Genomic DNA, 17,649 nt, shown 5'->3' with positions numbered 1-17,649 from the left:
AGATGTGTATTTAAAAAAAAGTTTATTTTTAAACGTCCTTTGCACGTGTTACCACAGTGAAGACATTATTTTTAATTGTTTGTTACAAAAATTGCAATAATGAAAAAATAAATACATTAATTATTGTAAACAAGGGGGGTTTAAGCTTTTGGTATGGGGTGTATTCGAATGTTGTATGTTTCATACGAAAGGGCCACTGTTTGAACAGTGTTACGTTGTCGGTTGTGTGTTAAAACGAGCCCTTCGCGTCCGGCAATCAGGGTTGAAAGAGAAAATAAATAAAATGTAAAAGCACGGAGCTGATTGGTCGTCCGTGGGTCCAGCCAGGGAAGGGGATGCCGGCCGGGAAGGGGGGAAGGGGGCAAGATGGCGAACCAACCTAATGAAGGCTGTGTTTATTCGGATTGTTTAACTTAAATTATACTGTTCCGGCCGGCTACACTTTGGAAAATGCGGTCTGAAGGTTGGAAACCGCTTGCTTTTTCGAAAAAGTGAGAAGGAATTCGGTTTTGAAACGATGCCCAACATAAGTAAATACTGTTTTAAAATAACGTTTTCACTTTTACAGACAAGCTTAATTCCTGTGAAAGTAAAGACAATAATATCCCATATATAGTATTTATTACTCTACCATAAACGCCATTAGTGTCATTGTTTCGTGGAATGGTAAAAATTATTAAGCGACATGTAGCTAACTTTACAGAAAATCCAATTAAAGTTTTTTTTATTAATAATGAATTTCAATTTCTTTATATTTTATATAACACCCCGATCTTTCAATACGAGGTTTTTTTCAGTTAAAAAAAACACAAAAACTCTAATTGGCTCTTTTGTAAAGTTGCAGCGCATTTAAGGCATATAATTAACGAGTAATTTAGTTTATTAACAAGTAAATAACAATAAAAATACATATCTAAAGGAAATAATGAATAAAATATTTGCTTATGTGTAGGTATAATTAAATTAAATAATAGGAAAGGTAATCCGCTAAATTCTTATACAGATTTCAAAGAAAACATGTAAAAACTGCCATGTTACATTTCGTTTAAAAACAACCATGTTTCAAAAAATGTGTTTAAAAACTAACGTGCAAAGTTACTTTTTTTAAATATTTTTTAGGCCTAATCCAATTACAACAGTTACATGAAGAAACATGCATACAAGAAACTGAACAAAAAGAACATAAAACTGTATAGTAAAGACAAACAAGAGCAATAAAATAATGGTATACAATATATTCAAAAACACGATAAACATATATCTTTAAACTATGTTAATCTATCTTCATCTCACTCAGTTTAAGCGAAGAGATCTACGAAATGCCGGAAGATCTATCCCAAAGAATTTTGAATTATTTAACAAATTTATTAATCTGTACATTCTGGACATTGGGATATAAAAATAAAAGTTGCTCTTAGAAGATTGAATAAATAGCAGATGTTGACTTCTGGTGACATGGTTAGGAAGAGGTCCATCTCAGTTCTACGTCTCTCCAATAGAGACAGATTAAAAGATTGCTCTATTTCAAAATAGAAATAATAACCCCTTTACAATCCGAGCAACCATGCCGCATTTCTTAGAAAACGGTATTGGACAGACTCGATATGGTCAATATGAGTCCTTTAGCATGGAGTCTAAATTAGAGAAGCCTTTTCTAGATGGGGTTGAACTAGTGAACAATAAAGTGTTTTGATAATTTATTTTTTTTTGAAGTCCGTCGTCATTCTATTGATAAAACCAAGAAGTTTGAGAGATTTGTTTACAATATTATCAATGTGTTCACAATAAGAGAGTTTGCCATTTAAAGTAATGCTAAGACCCTTTATTGACGAAACCGTTGAAAGGGATTTTTTTTTAGTTTGTAAATGAATTGTATAGGTTTCTTTTTACATTATTTTCAAATAATAAGTTTAAAAAATTACTATGTTACCTGCTAGTTTCAAACGATGTGATTCAAAACAACCATGTTAGATAACTTGCAGATGCAAGTTTCAAATAATGTTTTGTTTATTTTTCGTTCATTAAAATATATTTTTTTTAAATCTATCAATTCAAATATAAACGAATATTAAGATTTTTTTACTCTTGTACCAAACAAAATTCAAAATCGGCGACTTTATTTTTTAATTACTGGAACCCATGTGTACCACTTTTTTGTACACGTCAGAAATCAGCATTACACAGAAAAGTGAATAATAACTGTGACAGCTGACTTCTGACTAAGTCGTTTGTTTTAGCGCAAATTCATGTCATCCTCATAAAAATGTGTAAGGCAAATTTTAAATATATTTCAGTTAAAATTAATAAATTTGTTTGAATAGACATATTTTGTCAGACAATAACACAATTAAAATTAATTTTGTCGTTGATTATCAGTTAAAGATACATTGTTTACATTTTTTTAAAATATTTTAAGTATAACAGATAAAAAAAAACATTAAAAATTCATTTTTTTTAAATAATTGCTCTAGCATATTTTTTTTATATACACAGGAATTTATTCACGTTTGAAAGGGTTAATTGATAATATAAAACCATTTTAAGGTGGTTATAACACATTATGGAAGTCTATACATTTACAGGCTTTGTAACCTGTCATTGGCCGTATTAAGTGATCACTTTTCGCGCTATGTAACATTTATTCAAAATCTGTAGACTTTGTTGGGGTAGGAAAATACCTTGAAACGAGAATCGCATTAGATGAGCTTCATAAAGCATTATCTCCATTAAACAAATTGGCAATTATTTTACATTAAAATTTCACGCCTCATTTTCACCATTAGGGCAAAACACTTCATATCAACACACATAAATCGCTGTTCTACCCAACAATGTAATATTGGCCATGTTTCAACTAAACAGAGCTGTATTCAAAATAAATAAATAATTTTTAATAAAATACAATGCAACAATGTTTGAGTATGTCCAAATGCTTGCAAACTGGCTGGATTTCCTCCATAGGGAGTTATTCATATTTTAATTTATTTCAACAGAGAGGGGAAACATTTTTGAGAACGGAATATGAAATGTAAAGTGACCACTTAAACCGGCCAATGACAGGTCATAAGCCCTGTAAATGCCTACACTTCCATATTCCCTTCTCAAAAATGTTTCTCTCTGTTGAAATAATTTTAAATATGGAAATACAATGCGTTCGAATGTTCAATAACCCAGTGTTAGTGTGTAAGTGCCTGTCAGTGAACCAAGTGAATATACAAATTTCGTTTGTGTTAGGAGGCACACTAAAATGATCTATGAAAATGCTCCCTAAAGCAAAGGCTATAAATGATTTGAATGAACGTTACCGTAGTTCATCTTTTTTCTTTCAACTTTTCAACTTGTGACTTTGTCTTATTTTATTAAAAATAAAAACTTTGCAAAAAGAGCAAAACTACTATTTTTATATTACGACTTGTCGTTGTCATATTTTGTTTATTAAAAAGTGTATAATTTTCTTTGCAATTTTTTTTTTCAATGATTCTCAAAACATTCTTATCCGCATCCGCATCTGCGAATCTCAATACTTATAATCCGCATCCGCGAAAGCCAAAAAAATCAGCAAAAAATAAGCATCTGTTACATCCCTAGAAAAAAAAACCTTTTTTGTTTGCACAATACCATTTATGTATTGTGCTGATTAAAACGCTTATTTTTTTTAAATAAAGCTATTTCATAGGTTTTTCTACTGACATTTCTTGGTGGAGCTGCATTTTAATTATATTATTTAAAATACGTACATATTTAGTTTTATTCCACTTTTACTTATGATTTTTACCAGTGACCGGGTTCCGTCGTGACCGATATCGTCAGACTGGTAGTAGACTAAACAAATTTACTAACCGGGCCCGGGTACGTGGCCGTTGAAAGATTTACCAACCAGCGGCTCCTGTTATACTTTTAATAAAGTTTAAATACAAATAATTAAAATACATTTTTGTTATAAAACTTCATAAAATTATACAATTTACATCTGTTTTCATTATATATGTTACCGGGAATCTGTATAATTCAGGTATTCTATTTAATACCTAGGCAGTGTATAAAATATCTGGGGCGTCCAAGCAGTGTATTAAATATTACAAATATTTTTACCCGTTCCATTCTTTGCCTGGGTAATGTATACATTTCTTAGGGATTGTATAGAGTACCTGCTGGTTCACCGGCAATATGTAAAGTAAATAGATTTGGTCTACATTTATCAATGTTATGTAATGCTATACTACCTATAAAATGACGAACAAATAAAACAGCTCATGTTTGCTCAAAAACAACTTAATTAAAATTAACAATGACTCATTAAATTAATCTTTTAAAACCCGGTTACTGGTAAAAATCATAAATAAAAGTGGAATAAAACCGTACACGTATTTTTATTATTATTATTAAAGCTATTTATTATTTTCTATTTGAAGTCTAAGATGGCTCTGGGAATTATTCGGTCAGCTCAAAGCATGCGTGGTATTTAAAGCTACGTTTTCGTATGTAGATATGTGCTGTCCATAGTGCATATGTGTGAAGTACGCGAGGGCGGCTATCCTCCCACGCTATTCTGATTTCGATTCGCAAAAAATCTTCAATACTCAACAGGGAAAAGAATATATTTGATGCACGCTCACTTCTAGAGCTTGAAAATTGAAGCCTCAGTCGGTTTTTTTATGAGAGATTATTTTAGAAAAATTAAAGCACGTTTATGAAACTTTTTTATTCAAATTCATTTCAATTCCTTTTAAATTCAAATGAGTGCAACGGAAAATTGTACATAAAAGATGTTTTCTTACAAGATTGTAATTTAATATATAATAATTCCACAAGTGTGTTTTCTTCTTCTTTAGCCTTCTGTCCTCCACTGCAGAATATAGGCCTCTTTCATATATTTCCATTTCTTTCGGTCGGTTGCTGCTTTCAGCCAATTTTTACCCCCCACGGCGACTATGTCGTCGGACCATACTTTTAAGGCCTTCCGACGCCTCTCTTATTCTCCCAAGGTCTCCATCTTAAAATTTAGGGGTTCATCTTGTGGTGTCTTATCTCTCAACATGTGCTACCCACTGTCACTTCAGTCTTGCTACGCGATTCATGATATCCGCTATTCTGGTTCTGTTCCTAATTCCCTCATTTCTTACTCTGTCTCTTAGGTTTACCAACCATGGAACTTTCCATAAATCGCTGTGTGCATTTGAGCTTTTCAACGTTTTTTTTGGTAAAGACCATGGTCTCTGATGCGTGTGTAGTCACTGGCAGTACCCATGATTCATATTTTTTATTTTTCAGACAAATCTGGATATTATAATTCCACTAGATTGCGTTTTAGCAAATAATAAATCAACAAAATTGTCCTTCAACATATAATCATTCTTCAATATTGTGCTGAAGTACAGATTGTGCACAGAGGTTTTTTTTGGTGTGGTATTTCACTTTTACTTTTTGCCTAAATATGTCGCGCGTTGAGTTTAAATTCGTTGTAACCGAGATAAAACGGGTTAAAACCGAAATATCTGGGTTTGAAGATTTCACTTTGCTTAAAAAAAAGGATTTCAGATTTATTATATTTTTTTATGCTTCAATGTTTTAATTCAAACTTACTTCCTTTTGCCACTTTCAAGCTTGTGACAAATATAATTGTTTTGCATAAAAACTTCAAAAATTTGAAATGTGCACTTACTTTAGTTTTACACTCACGGTGCAATGTATTTCTTGTGCACAATAGAGAAATATCACATGCTACAAATACCGATAAAAAAATATGAAATGGATTTGTAAAAATTAATTGTATTTTAAAAATCAATGTTGATATTGTACAGAAATGTTTTTATTTATAACTTTTTTAAATTTCACTTAAAAAACGCGTTAAGTGTGGCATTGATAATTGTGACGTCAAGATTCGTGACGATGTTCTGTAAAAATTTAAACGATTAGGAACAAAGTTCAAAATTAACATGAATCGTGATGTATTAGGGGCGTGGCTAATGCGATGACTGTTTTTGCGGGAATTCAAAATGTAAAATTAAAAAAAAAAATTATGCTGCCAATAAAAAGCAAAAAAATTTTTATTCAAGAGTATTTCATCGACCCTGATTACTTTAAAAATGTAAAAATAGAGTGAAATTTTACCCATATTGTATCTGAGTATAAAACATTAAATGAGAAAAATGTTTGAAAAATAAATCAACTTTTTGTGTCGCCACTGTCATATAAATATTTTTTTTGCAAATAGTATGTCAACCTCAATGGTATTGAGAGACTATCACTCCCTCTTACTTCTGTTCAATGTACTTCATAGTCCTAACGCTCCTATATACCTGCGTGAAAAATTTCAACGCTTATCAGTTCATGGTTTACCTCTTCGTTCTTATTCTCAAGGCACTCTTTTAATACCCATCCACAATTCCTCTTTCTTCTCTAACTCATATAGTGTCCATGCGGCTCGACTGTGGAATCATCTCCCATCCACCATCAAAGATGTTACTACATTATCTCTGTTTAAATCACGTCTGAAGAAACATCTCCTTTCTCTTCTTCAATCTTTCCTCCTTTCCTCTTTCCTCTTTTTTCTTTTCATTGAGTAATAGCTTTGATTTAAGGTAATATATTACGTTTATTTCTATTTTTATATATCTTTAGCTTTTTTTTTTTTTCTATTGAATATGTTCTGTAACTTGAATTATAAAAATAAAACTTTTATTTTATTGGTTGGTTGGAAGAAATTTCCATTTGGCAATAAGCCCGCCAATGTACAAATAACACTATGTACAAAAAGTTAAATAAATAAATAAAATGAAGAACTTAATGAAGTCACTGAAATTAAATATTTAGGTGTAATGTTGGATTCAAAACTTACATTTCACCAAAACGCTAAGATGGTAATAAATAAGATTGCAAAAAAAATATCAATTTTGGGAAGGATCAGAAGATTTATTGATAAGGACTCTTGCAAAACTATTTACAAAGCAATTATTGAACCACACGTTAACTACTGTAGTAGCATTTTATTTTTATCAAACAAAGAAAACATAGATAAACTAACTGTATTACAAAATAAAGCCTTTAGAATCATTTTGAAAAAAAACAGATACACGAGAGTAAAGTCGATGGTAAATGAAATGAAATTACTAACATATAAACAAAGAATATTTTACAATACAATGATATTTGTTCATGAAATTATAAACTCTAATAAAAAAACAGAATTTTGGAAAAAAAATGATCGGAACCAGCATGAACACGATCACAATACTAGAGAAAAGAACAAAATTAGACTTCCATTTAGGAAAAAGGCAAAGTCACAAAATTCAATTTTATTTAAAGCAATCAAAAAATATTACGAAATGGAAAAAAATATTTATGAAGAAAAAAACATATCAAAATTTAAAATAATGGTCAAGACATATGTGATAAACATTTCATAAATTAAATATATTTGCAATGTTATTATTAGAACACACATAACAATATGTATGATATGTGTGCCCTACTTTAAGATTTAAATAAAAAAAAATAAAAAAAAATTGTTTTATTGAACTTATTTATTTATCGACCCACAAAGCAGGCATCAAGCAGTTTGTTGATTCAACAAGTTTAGTGTAAAGAGTGATAAATTTGAATTTTTATTTCGTTTATAAGGGAAACTAAAAATATATCTGAGTAAACGTTGGAGTATTTCAATACTCACCACATTCTTTTTGAACAATGCAGGTATAGAAATAGAAGTATAACTTATCATTGTTGGCATTGTTAAGTTATGTCTAGAAGTTCACATTTACGGTTGCTGAATTAAACCACAAAAAACACGAAATCTCTCGAATCTGCGATGAAATCAGTTTATTTGTAAATGTGATCCACAATCAGTAGTCTATAAGGCAATTAGTTGTTAAGTAAAATGCAGCGTATCTCGATCATCTGTTACAGGAAGGTAAACTGATCAGTCTTACGCTTCAGGTGCCAATCCAGTTATAATAAAATATTTAACTCCACCTTTCCCACGATATGTTGTTAGCTTGCATCTAATAAAGTTAATATCTCTCTTAGTATATTAAATTTCGGGAAATGGTTCACGATATTTACGGTAAGTATGTTTACTAGGGATGAAAAGATCGAGAAACATATTGAAAGGAGGGTGAGTGCCGGGAATAGGGTGAACGGTGCACTGAAATCTACTATAGCAAACAAATGTTTATCACAGGAGGCTAAACTAGCAGTTCACAATGGAGTTCTAGTGCCAACTCTTATGTATGGGATTGAAGTATGGAATTAGAAAAATGATGATGAAAGTAGGTTAAATGCTGTGGAAATGCAATCCCTCTGGCGAATGAGTGGTAAAACGATGTATGATAGGTGCACAAATGCCGAGTTTCGTGAACTGTGTAAGGCTGAGACATGCATTATCGACAGAATCAAGAAAGGGGTGCTGCGTTGGTTTGGACATGTAGAGCGAATGTAGAGAGAAAACACGGCTAAAAGGATCTACGATGCGAATATTGATGGATGCAGAAAACGAGGAAGACCGAGAAAGACATGGCATGATCAAGTTCATCAAATACTTAAAGATAGACATGTCAAGAGTAGGAATAATCAGCGTGCGTGCATGAGAAGGTGTATGAATGTAGAGGAAGCGAGGTCTGAATGCAAAGGTAGAGTGATTTGGCGTTCTATTCTCTCTGCCTACCCCTACGGGGAAACGGTGTGATGGTTTGTTTGTTTGTTTGTATTCCTCCGTTATACATTTATTATCAATAAATAATATTTATTAGAAACATAAAGCATTTTATCACAAGTCGGAGATAAATTACCAATACCATAGAAAGTTTACCAATATGTTTCACATTGCGTAATAAAATAGTACCGTTTGTATAATTCTCACACACTCTTTTCGTCTTATTCTAGATACTACAGGTATTTTCGGGAACGAGAGAGACAATTTACACGTTACACGCGCGAACATTAAAGTTGCCAGTACTTCTAACAGACGCCAGTCGGCCGGTTAGTACAAGTATAAGTTAGTAGCTCTTCGGATTTCGCTAGGGGCGGTTATTTTGCTCGCGCTGCAAGTGCGAGCAAAATACGGTCCTAAATGAGTTTTTTTAATAACTCCTGAGAGTATAATATGTACTTTTTGTATCATATGTTTTATCAATAATAATAAAATAAAAATAGGCGATACGGTTGACTAGGTCATACACTGCGGATGCCTCCCAAGAGCCTTAACCACGCTTGTTCTGTTCACTGCTGACTGTTTATGTCAAAACATCGGGACGAGAACCTGACTTGGGAGGACGCAAAGGGGTTGGCAGTTGTAAGAAATGCATGGAGGCTCTTTGTGGATACCATATGCTCCAACTAGAGAGCGGTTATAGAATGATGATGATGGTGAAATTTTATTATAACTTCATAAATTTTGTCAGGCTTACAAGGGTACGTACACCGTTTTAAGCATATTTTTTTTTTTTAATGCATCATTTTTACTTTCGTCGTAAATCTCGCTGTAAAATATTTTGAAATCGTTTCCTTATTAACAGCAAAGACTACAAAATATAAAGTCAATAAACATGTTCCAGATAAGTGAAATTTAAAATCTCCATTCTACAATGTCAGACAAAAGGGAGACATACTTATTTTAAGTTTCCAACTGCTCAGATAAGATCTTTGGGTAGGTGTCAAGTTGTTTCTAGACATGACTCAATGAAAACAAAGCGCTTTTATAAAGACTGTTTTAAATCTTCTTTTAAAAATAAAGCTGAAATAAAGTCGTAACACGTGTGGAAATTTACTGCGAAAAAAAATAACCAAATTTATGACTTACCACGACATAGTTTTCATTATGTAACGAACCTCAGAATAAAAATATTATGTAAAAATAAAAATACAACACCCTCGGACGAACTGCAGTCATGCCGGTCACTAGGACTTGATAAACTCTATTTTTCTTGTAAATAAATAAATAAATCAAAAATATTTGCTGTTGATTTTCAGTGTGCTACTTTTTGTGAAAAATATGAATGAGTAAAAAATATTACTGTAAATTTTTCCCGAAATATGTGCCTCGACGGCCTTGCACCACATTACAGGTGTTCTTCGTTAAAATACATGTCAGTAGCTTCAAAAAAATGTCTTTCAAATGTAACATTCCAATTTAATATTTAATCAAACTGTCACAAATGATTCATGAGATTTTATATTAATTTTGAGTGCAAAGAGCAAACTTGTGCGCATAGAAATCATATACATTAATTTAATATTTGAGGCGAATTCGCTTTTACGATTTTAAAATTATCTTAATAACATTTAATCTTGAGCTTAATAAATCATTATAACAGGTTTTTTTTGTCGCATTAAAACTTTATGTTAGTAATACTTATCTCGGTAAATTAAGATTTTTTTACTTATTTGCGCTTCGTAAAAATATTCAAATTAATAATGGCACGCTTGCGCGCTTGCAAATTGTCGAAATTCACCAAAAAACAGTGAGTTACTAAACTCTTCGTGAAGATATGAACGAAAAAGTTCAGTCCTATGGGAAATTAAATATAAAAAAATGTATTTTTAAGCGCGGTAATAATTAAAGCATTAAATTGAACGAAAAAATTTCTTTAAAATGTATGAAAAAAATAATAAAAATGGTTTTCAGAAAACGAATTACTTTGCATGGCGTCACTAGTTTTTCCAAATCAAAATTATTCAAACTATATTGAAATTATATGCATATTATACATACTTTAATATATACATATAATTTGGTAAATAGTCACTAGTTTACGGTAGGTCAACTGACCAATCAGCAGCAAAGGGAAAGAGTATTAAGTAAATAATTTTTTTATATAATCTTAGCGCCTATTAAACGATACGTATATTTTTTTAAATAAGTTCTTTGGCTTAGTTCATATATTTTAGCAAATACATTTTTTTTAAAAAAAAACCTCTGAACTTCCTCATTCAATGCTTGGCAAGTTTGGCGACAACATTATTTCTAGAAATGGTCATGTTAATTAGCTTCCACGATCCTATGATTTGGCTCTTTTGGATTATTTCCTATTGGGCAACGTCAAGCCTATCTATGGAAACAAACCAACAACTCTATATTTGAATTTTAATAATTTTTATTTTTGGAACCTTATACTTATACCTGTACTTGCTGGTACTCCTCGGTACCTACTTATCAATGAAAATTATTTTTCCAAGCTTATTAATAGCAGGCAAGCTAACGTTCGGGCAGGACAACATCTGTCAGGTCCACTAGTTTGTTGTAAAATAATGAAGGAGAAAAATCGGTGTTGGTATTAAATAAAAACATTTTTCTTGAAATCTGCCATTAAATTTTCATTATTAAACTTTTACCTTAAGAATGGGTGGCTAACACAAGTTGCGTCCGTTTTTTCAAAATTAAAAGAACGAGATAACAAATTACAACAAATTAGTCAAAATGTTATTTTCTTTCATTATTTTACAATAAACCATTAAATAATGCATCATCCTTATTTGTTTTCTCCTTTATTCCCTCAATTGAACGCAAACAGAAAGAAGTGTCCAAAATGTTCACATGTGTCTTCTTGACATTCCATTTTGAAGGCGTGTAATAAAATAAAATAAATTGTGCAACGTTAAAACAAACGCAATTTTTTATTAAAGCATTTATCCATATTATTCCTGGCCGATTACCTTTTTTCCCATCCTTCCCTTGGCCCATCTTTATGGTACCTACCTAACATTAAGATATAAGATTTACAAAAAATAGACAATTTGGATTTAGAGCATTTTAAACAAAAATTTTACTTTACATCATATTGCATAAGAATTCTGGAAGCGTCGCGCAGCGTCATGAAATTTTTTATCTTAAATTGTTCAATAATTCATAGTGAACTTAATAATTCATAGTGCTCCAAAATTTCAAACATCCTCATCACATCAAAGGTAGGTCCATTCCCGTGCTTCTTTCCTTGATTCAAATACTCCATCTATGTACAAAATGTAATAATACTCGTTGTACATAATACAGCATATATCTTTTAGAGCAGAAAAATTTCTTTCACATGACGAACGTGTATTAACTTTACCATTTGGTTTTACTTTCGCTGCTCATTTTTAAATTTGAAAAAAAGGACACAACTTATGTTAATACCGAATATTTACCAAAGTTTATGCGATATTTTTTTTTATGATTTATAAGAACAAATGCGTAATTAAAGTTTTTTTTAAACGTTTTCATATTAAACTTTACGCCTATTTTGGCATAGGTATATTCAAAAGTTTCTTAAGTAACATTTTTTAAAATTATAAACCGTTATTAAGCTTCTGATATGTACATCTTGATTTTGCATCTCTAAAAATGGGAAGGAGCCAGTTGGAGCAGCAATTAAGATTTTGTGTGTTTCATCATTTTTTTTTTCAGTGTGTCGTATTTTCAAAAATGTAATTTTGTCAGTGGATTATACTATTATTACCTTCATGGACTTTTTAAATACGTTTTTTTTCAGTGTCATATACTTTTATAGTTTAATCTTTTTGAGTTATATGTTTTTTAATATTATCGTTTATATGACATAAGATTTCCATATTTAAATCATTACTAATACTACCTACTACACATTACTAAAACTAAATATGCTGTATTATACAATATTGAAATATATAAATGCTGCCTACCCCAGAACAGGTGCTGCCTACCTATTAAGACATTATCTAATCTATCTAATGTTTGCTTGTTGTTAAATTTAGATATACTTTTACGTAATTGTAGTGCGTCTAATTTTACTGAAATGTACCCTTTTTCCATGTTTTGCAAAGAAAACATATTATGTTATTTACTCAAATAAACGCTGATTTTAGGCACTGCACTGAACTGATATAAATCATGATGATTAAGTACAAGTTAAAATCATTTATAACACGAATACAACCAATTTACTTCACACAATTTTACGTCCAACATAACATTATTTAGTTTTAGAATTTGGTTAGCCAATTGCGTGTGATAACTATCAAATTATCGTAAACTTACCGACGAAACAATTATTTAAAGTTAAAAATAAAATTTATTTTTGACTCCCGTTATTGTGTATCACCTAATTAATCGTGTTTTTATCTGCCCAAAATTTTGAAGGACGTGAAAGTTTTAAATGCGTAACTAAATATATCAATTTTAATTTAAGATCTTAATTAAGGCTGGCAATCGGAGTAGCATATACATTTAATTATAGGTTAATATCAATACAATTACGTTTTGTTCCTACAAATGTTATGCGTTATAACATCAATATTTAAAACAGTAATCTAATGATAACCTAACCTGGAGAAAAATTGTGTTAAAAAAAAACAAAGTTATTACTGAATATTCCGGATTGAATTCAAGTAGCATGAAGTCTTTTTGATATTGACTGATTTTAAACTAAAATTTTATTTTTTTAATACAATTTTTGCACCAAGAGACCCAATCTCAATGGTAAATTTATCTCACATAACACCTAGGCTTGAGGAAAATCTCATTTCATTTAAGAGATTTCACCGGGAATGAAACTCGGAACCCTTCGTTTGTGAGGCAGGCGTCTTATCCGCCAAGTGTATTATTTTTGATTCATTAATGTTTTTTTTTTATATCACGGGTTGCTTTTGGTTTTCTTACGTGTATCACGGCATGATGTTTTCCTGTGTTTTTTATGTTGTTACCCATATATTTTTATTTGATGGCATACCTGTTGCGCGCGTAAGAAATATATTAAAGAACGCTTATTTATACTACAAAATATTTTTACCTGTTAAAAAAATTACGAAAAAAAAATATGCTTCGCCATGATAGTGAATTTTTCACTGCCGTGACCAGGAGTCGAACCTGGGTTACTACGGCCACAACGTAGGGTCCTAACCACTAGACGATCACGGCTACCGAAGCTGTTGACAGCACCGCCACAATAACGACTTGTGTTCTGTGTTATTCAGCTTACTTTCACTTATCATAATATTGAAGCAAACTAGAGCACTTGCTCACTGTCCACACCGCAGATACCTGTTATCTTCTGTACAGTTGACCAAAACAGATTTGAGCCGTGACCGTGACATTAAATTGGTCACTTGTTGGAAACTGAGATATCTGTAGTGTCTAAATATTCTTTGAGTAAAAAAATATTTATTTTTCGATACCTAGCATATAATATAATACCAGCAATTGTATTATCTTAACGTGATGGATAATATTTTAAGGATGCGTCATTACCACAATAATGAGGAAGTACAGTGGTTTTTTTTTAATATTTTTTTATTTGTTAATAGACTCAATTCAATGCTACGAACTTTTAATGTTTTGATTTTTTTTATTACTCCGCTCGTGATCTCACTAATTTTCTTCGGTGACTTGTCCTGATTGGTGAGTTGGCTTTCCAGTAACCGGAAATCAACCACAACGATCTATCATTGGTTGATTTCAAAGAACTTTTGACGTCATGTAAAGTAGTTTTTCATGCATTTTAGAGAAACTTTGCTGTGCAATAAAATACTCTAATTTTTACCACGGGTAAGAAAACATTATTTCATCAAATTTCCCGAAGCACTAAACTTTCTTATTATTAAATTAATATGAGAAAAAGGTTTTTTTTGTGTAAAATAAACTAACAAATTCTCTATTCAATTGTTTTTACCGTAACAAAAATGATACCTTGTAAATTGTGTTCCAATTCAGTGCCCTGAAAATCATGATGACCTTTTTTCTAGTGAGTCATGGTCGGCTCATGATTGTTGTATCTCCTTTTTATTGTGAATAATTATTGCAAAATTTTTCAAATATATGTACAAATAATACATCACTCTAAAATACTTTAAGTTTTGATTTATTTTATTTCATCTCATTTCATTTCATTTTCTATCATTTCAGTTCATTTATTTTTGTTTAATTTTATTTTGTTTAAATAAAGGACTCTTAGTGCTTTGTATATGTTAAAACTAATAGTGGGCATACCTCGCATACAAGTCATTTAGCATGTTGTTCTGTTAGCTAATTTTCTATTGAAGAAAAAAAAAGTTTAATATATAAGTTTTAATATTTTATTTTGTTGTCTTCGCAGTCTATTGTCATTTTGATATCCTGCTCCCCATAGTAGTTGCGTATAACATATTTTAGTTTTTACATAGGCTTCATACATTAGAATTTTTTCAGTTTTTGGAACTATTACTGTGCAATATTTAAATTTAATTTACGTGTTTTGGATTGGATAGATTTACTATTGGTGTGTATGATTCTTGTTCTACTATATAAATTACAACATTCTAACATATTTGAACAAATCTGAAATTTACGTTTTCGCTATTTATAGTTGATGATATCCTAATACTGGCTTTAAAAAAAAATGCGTTCTTATAATCATAACCCAAATATTGAATTTTTAGGACCATTTTTAACGAGTTGTAAATAACTCATTATAAGAAAATGAGAATCAACTTTTGTTTGATTGTACAGACAAATTGAGTAGTTCGTATGACAACCCTTTATGCAACATGCAGAAATGCATTTATTTAGTGCAGTCAATTTGGCAGAGTGCATTCCGGAGTCTGGACAATCATTGGCTCCGATTTAATGCGGGTCATATCGCTGCTGCAATCTAAATTATTGCATTTATCTTAATTGTTTACTGTACGGTATTAAATCAAGCATAATGCAGTTTTATGCATCGTGATATGAGCTTTATACGAAGTTTTTAATCGATAAATTAACTATTCCATGAAAGTAAAATACTTTATTCATTTTGATCAAAAGTATTATAATAAACAAATACTTATAATATTTTCTAAATATAATTATGAATGTATAACATGAATGGGTGGTATTTTTATTTTTTTTAATTAGATAAAATACAAAAAAAAACACTCATGCCGTATCTTTTTGAAAGTCAGTTTCTTTTTTTTTCTTAATTCCATCTGCATTGGAGACTAGAAATCAAAAGGAAAAATAATGAAACCCACTAAACCGCGAAACCGGCTTGTCAGCAGGTTCCTTATTTTTCCTTTGCGAAAGAAAAGGTTAAAGAAATTTTATAAATTTTAAAACTAAAATAAGCATTATTAAGAATTAAAAGCATACGTATATTTTACACAAAATTTATTTATTAAAATTTAAATTGATGACTATTAACATTAAAAAAATAATCGATAAAAAGCCTTGTTACATATTAGCCATTTAATTTATTTTTTTTAATAGTTTTGGCAAAATTTTCTTTTAATATCTGCTTAGGAATCTTATTACGAAATTTATGAATTGTATAATGAAGTGTTCTTTGGCCATATTTGTTTACAAGCCTCGGTACTGACAAGCCTTCACGTTGTGCTAACCTTGTATTATGTATATACTTTTTCTGGTAGTTACTACCAAATCGATATCTAGCAATAAACTTGAGCCATAGAATATTATTTGCGGACAGGCACCCTTGCTTTTCAAATAGTTCGGGTACCTCTTCCTCACCAATTCTAGCTGATTTATTGGTTAATCTAAGAGCCAAGTTTTGTGAAAAATTGAATTTTTTGATGTTAGTTTTACATGAAAGGCCCCAACTAATTGCAGCATATAAGGATTATGAATAAAACGAAGAAAGGTGATAAGATTTATGCATGTCCAGTAAATTTTTTAAATATACTGAATTAAAACTTATAAAACAAATATTACCTAAAAACCAAACCAGGGATCTGATGCACGACAGACAAAGATGTCGCGCAACGCACATCTTGTTAAATAATTATTATAATTGACATCCGTTAATTTAAGTTACTTATCTGTATTTAATTTGCCTTTTGAAGACACTATGTAATTATAAATGTTAGTAAATATTTATATGCAAACACATACTGGATTTTCTTGTATCTAATGCTTTCGAGGCGTGCCCAGACGTACTCTTAAAACCGCAAGACATGAAAAAATCGGTAAGTGATTATATTCAAATATTTACTCAAATTTATGTAAATGTTTGTTTGATCACAAAGTTAATACTTTAAATATTAATTATAAAATTTAATGGTTTTTTGTTCATTATTTTATTCGCTGCACGATTAATCAACTATACGTTTAAATGTGTATTTAATATAATATTATGACTTTAAAAATACATATGAAAATAGTTCAAGTAATCTTATGAAAATGCTTTGCCAAAATACAATAAGAATTAATAAAAACCTTGATGATCTTTTTACTAACTTAGATGCTATTATTTTAATTGTATTTATTGTACCACCCTTATTTAACATAAAATCTTTGATTCTCGGCATAATATTTCGATTACAAACGGTTTTCAATGCCATAGAAATTTAAGCAGAACTGTCAAAACGATTGCGATAGCTAACAAACATACTTAAAATGTGTTTTATTTACTTGTATTATTGTGAGAACAAAGTAATACTAAATAAAAATCATCGCTGATATTTTTGTCACCGAAACTGATTATGCATAATGAGTGCATCTAGGGTTCCCACTTCTAAATACAATTTTCATTACATTTGCTGTTTAGTGCCAACCCGGCATAGCCGCCCGAATGTCAATATCATTCATTTATAATAATGGTTTTGGGGCAATCTCAATGTCCACAAAGCTGCACTTAAATGCCCCTAATCAAGTACTGCCCATACTAATATCACGATATAGGATGAGGGGTAGTTTAATGTCTGGTTAATGTTACGATCATTAAAATG

At 30.6% G+C, this 17,649-nt stretch overlaps 1 protein-coding gene and 1 non-coding gene across 2 annotated transcripts in view; both read right to left on the bottom strand.

Annotated features, from left to right (window-relative positions):
• LOC148281164 (uncharacterized) overlaps positions 1–17,649 on the bottom strand; it is a gene marked incomplete at its 5' end in the record, with an annotated part of 111,302 nt that overhangs the window by 26,027 nt on the left and 67,626 nt on the right. The window lies entirely within an intron of this gene.
• Positions 13,796–13,867, bottom strand: TRNAH-GUG (transfer RNA histidin (anticodon GUG)). The gene has a single exon. It is a non-coding gene; the product is annotated as a tRNA-His (tRNA).

The sequence above is a fragment of the Micrasema longulum genome, unplaced genomic scaffold, assembly GCF_059751315.1.
Source record: "Micrasema longulum isolate JH-2025_06_02 unplaced genomic scaffold, ASM5975131v1 h1tg000489l, whole genome shotgun sequence".
Taxonomy (NCBI): domain Eukaryota; kingdom Metazoa; phylum Arthropoda; class Insecta; order Trichoptera; family Brachycentridae; genus Micrasema; species Micrasema longulum.
This window is presented reverse-complemented; position numbering and strand designations above follow the sequence as displayed.